The sequence below is a fragment of the Triticum dicoccoides genome, chromosome 7B (assembly GCF_002162155.2).
Source record: "Triticum dicoccoides isolate Atlit2015 ecotype Zavitan chromosome 7B, WEW_v2.0, whole genome shotgun sequence".
Lineage (NCBI taxonomy): Eukaryota > Viridiplantae > Streptophyta > Magnoliopsida > Poales > Poaceae > Triticum > Triticum dicoccoides.
In genome coordinates this window covers 543,370,938-543,374,882 of record NC_041393.1, presented here as the reverse complement: position 1 = coordinate 543,374,882, position 3,945 = coordinate 543,370,938, and the positions used below count along the sequence as shown (strand labels likewise).

At 54.3% G+C, this 3,945-nt stretch overlaps 1 long non-coding RNA gene across 1 annotated transcript; it reads right to left on the bottom strand.

Annotated features, from left to right (window-relative positions):
- Window positions 1-271: 271 nt before the first annotated feature.
- LOC119335586 lies at window positions 272-1,630 on the bottom strand. The gene is made up of 2 exons (XR_005161919.1): window positions 975-1,630; window positions 272-868 (listed from the first exon to the last, which is right to left on the bottom strand). It is a non-coding gene; the product is annotated as an uncharacterized LOC119335586 (long non-coding RNA).
- Window positions 1,631-3,945: the final 2,315 nt, after the last annotated feature.

Here is a 3,945-nt window from a genome sequence, read left to right as displayed (position 1 = left end):
CCCGTGATTTCAATCATTCCAGGATAGTGTTTTGCGTTAACTTTTTAGATACCAAGCTACTTGAAACAACACTTGTGAGAATATGTCCACTTAAATTAGAATCCAATGAACAATTTTTATTTTAAATTATCTTGTTATCATGATTTAGTACTACTCTGCATATTGTTTCATAATTTTGTCTCACCGACATTAGCACAAGCACCTGATGTTCTAGTACAAGAAATGACCAACTGAAAACCAATGATTGTTTCCAGTAAATAGCAACACTACGAAAGAATGCGGACGAATGTTCATTAGCATCAACTATAAAAATGGGATGCCAAAAACACATACGGACGTTCGGTTGCACTATCTGCAGCCGTCCAAGTACACGCACAACGATAGTTGTTGAGCAGGCCAAGTGCATTAACAGCTCCCTTCCCATATCCACACGCCAACTCCATGCCTCCATCTTGTCCGTTGCTCACAACACTGATTGCAGCAGGGAGAGGAAACAACAAGTGCTGGTGTAGCTTGGCAGGATCGAGAGATGGCGACCCACACAGTGAGCACACACATCGAGTCGCCCAGAACGGAGTTCAAAGTGAGAATGCACACCCACACATCCATGTCCAGCTTGGCTTGGCCAGCAAGAGCGACAGAGGAGAGGATCCGCTGGAGTGAGCCAGATCAAGCCGCTCCAATCCTGGCCATCTTGATGATATCTACGTTCTTGCTGACCCTGTCATCCTTCTTGCAGGAGCCCAGGTGACCTCATCGACTCCCTGAGAAGCCGGAGACTCGCTGTAGGGGTGGTGTGACTTCTGCTCATACGAAGTTTTCCTTCCACGCATGTATCGGCGGAACTGCATCCAATATTTTTGTTGAACTGATACAAAAGAATTGCCTCAAATATTTATGGAAATATAATGAAGAACACTGCAGTTTTTTGCTGCAAGAAGTGTCGTTGTCCTCGCTCTGATGGAGTAACTCACCGTGGCAGCACCACTTCCGACGTGCTAGCACCCGCTGGATTCGTGGCCTATGAATGTCCTTGACACAGTAGGTAGCCGAGAGCGACGACGCCGGCGCCGAAGGAGAGAATCTCATCGCTGTCCTTCGCTTTTGAGCAGTACGTCGCGGCTGGATCTCTTGTGGGGGCCTGTGCCACGGCGGCGCGCAGGGGCATCACGCCGGCGAGGGTCGGGCTGGTGGCTCGCACCGGGGAAGGAGGCTGGTGGACCGCATCACCGAAGGTGCAGGCGGGGTGGATCAGGGAAGAAGGGGTTGGGGAGGAGGAGCGTCGGCGATGGGCAACCGGGTCGAGGCCGTGGAAACAGGGGGAGGGGTGGCCGTCGTGCCTCGTTGACCGGAGATCACAGACGGGTTGGCTTCCGACGCGTCGTCGGTCCCAGCAAGCGACGAACGCGGTGGCGGGATCCTGTGCGGCAGCTAGATCCGTGTGTCGGCGGTAGGAAGCCGGACTCGGGTGGGGGAGAGGTAGAGCGGTGGTGGCGCGTGGGGAGGTGCGAGGGTCGCGGCGGCACCGACGCGCGGGGTGGATAGAGGTAGATGGTGATTCGAGGGCGGGGATGGCAGCGAGGGAGATCAGGGAGAGAGCGATGGAGAGGTGGGAGAACGTGGGGTTCAGGGATGGGATTTCTTTTTTTCTTTACGTGAGTTCAGGAACACCTCCGCTGCTCTTATACAGGGACCCGTGATCCAAATAGTTATTTTAATCCCGGGATTAGAATAGTGTCACTATATATATATAGGGTGGGTCTACTATGATAACACCCCTTAAGAGTCTTATTCTGCTAACACTTGGTCTTATTCTGCTAACACCTACCTACTGTCCCCCGAACCGAACTGCAGAAAAAATCCCCACCCTACCTCCCTCACGACAACACCTCCTCTCCCCCGGTACAAACCCCCACCTCCCTCTACCTTCTACTGCAGGCCGTCATCGCCCTGCCCTGCCCGTATCCACCCAAGGCCGCTGCCCCGCCGCCCGGCCCATGTCCACCTACCAGCGCCGCCTCGGAGTACAACCTCAGGCCGCCGCCACCATGCCCTCTCACCCGGGGCCTCCGCGCCTCCTCTTCCGTCCGGCCGGTGCCGCGACACCTCCTCCCCCACACGACCACCTTCTTCCCCTCCACCACCTACCGTCGCCGAGACGTGGCCAGCCCTCCTCAAAACCGGCGGGACTAGCGTGACGTGCCATCGCCGGATCCAGCCAGGGATTCTTCCCTTCCCCCGTGTCAGATCCGGCCACCGGCCACCTTTCCCACTCCCCACCCCACCACTCCCCGACGCTCGGCTCACGCGCCACCGGCGATGGCCTCCTGCCTCCTCTGCCTGCACCACCAGCTCCGGCGCCGGCGCCACCACGGCACGAGCCCCATCCCCTGCAGGCTCCTCTCCTCCTCCGACGAACCACCGCCGTCGTGGACGGTGGAGAAGGTGCTGGTGGCCAACCGGGGGGAGATCGTGTGCCGAGTCATGCGGACGACACGGCGGCTCGGGATCGCCATCATCGCCGTGTACAGAGATGTCGACCGCGCCGCGCTGCACATGCGTGCCACCGACGAGGCCGTCAGACTCGCCCCCCCCCCTCCCGCGCAGGAGAGCTACCATAATGCAGCTGCCAACGTCGACGCCGCCCTCCGCACCAGCGCAAAGGTACTACGGCTCCTGCAGCGGCAGCTCGTTTCACTTTGGCGAATGTGGCGCCCGGATCAGCTTGCGCCGCTTTGCTGCTCTGTAGGTTTAGCTAGTCCATCGACTGAAATTCTGCCGCCTGATGCCCTCATTGAGTTACGCTGATTGCTGAATTAGTGGCTGGTGTTGCGGTCATGTTTGGGCTTTGCGATGCGGTCTTATGACAGTCCCATCCCAACTATCCAATGTTCGTCATTCGTTAGGATTAACTTAAAAACAGATGAGCACCAGCTCCGGTCGTGGGTTATCAACTCCTCCCCCGTGACCTCCTCTTTTGGACGGATGCATTCCAACAAGGCCGCTTCCCCCCACTGCAGTTCGGCGACTATCGACGTGCAGCTCGGCGGCGCGAGTGATGAGGTTCAGTACTGGTGCACTCGCAGTATTGGTAGTTTTTACTTGCAGGTGCAGCTTCTCGTGGTGGCGTGCAGCTGCAGCTCGCCACAACAGTGAGCAGAGGGGATCTGCTCCACACAATGTGCGTTTGTGCATTCCGGCGTAAAAACAGATGCCTCTACAGTTTGGATCTTTTTATCGTCTGCAGTTTTGCTATTCTCGCTTAAAACTGAGAAAAAAGATGCAGTGCATTATGAGAACTTTGGTAGTTCACTATGTAAGAAACTGACATGTGCTCCGTTCTTTGTTATTCTCGCGGTTTAGTTTAATGTTTTGGTCAGAAGACGAACAACCAAAAAGGAAAAAAATAGTGCACTACACACCTTGTTGAGCCTAAAAACAACTACAACGAAAAAAACAGTTCCATTGGTCTTGTAACAGTCCATTCTTTTCGCCCCCACGGGTCACTTAAGTCACCCCAAGAAAACCACCCATAGGGTGGTTCACTTCGCCGAGCCATCCAAAAGGACATGATACATGCAGTATCGCGCGCGTGTGTGTGCAGTTCATGGTACGTGGCTAGATGTGATGCTCACATACTCTGTTAGATGTGCAGCTCACTGTACATAATTTTGCACCTCGGGAACGAATGGGATGTGGCTAGATGTGCATCTAACTGTGTCTAAAGTTGCAGCCCGGGAACGAACGAGAAGTGCAGGTGCATGACTTTACATAATTGTCCAGCTCGCTAGAACCTATTCGAAGTTCTAAAACAAGTGCATTCCCTTAGTGGTTCACCTTGTAGAAAAAGAGAAAGAAATCCCCATGGGAGGTTCACTTCATTCTCGAATGCAAATTTGTTTTGTTTGTGGGGCAATTGGAAAAATTAGTTCACTCCAATTTCGG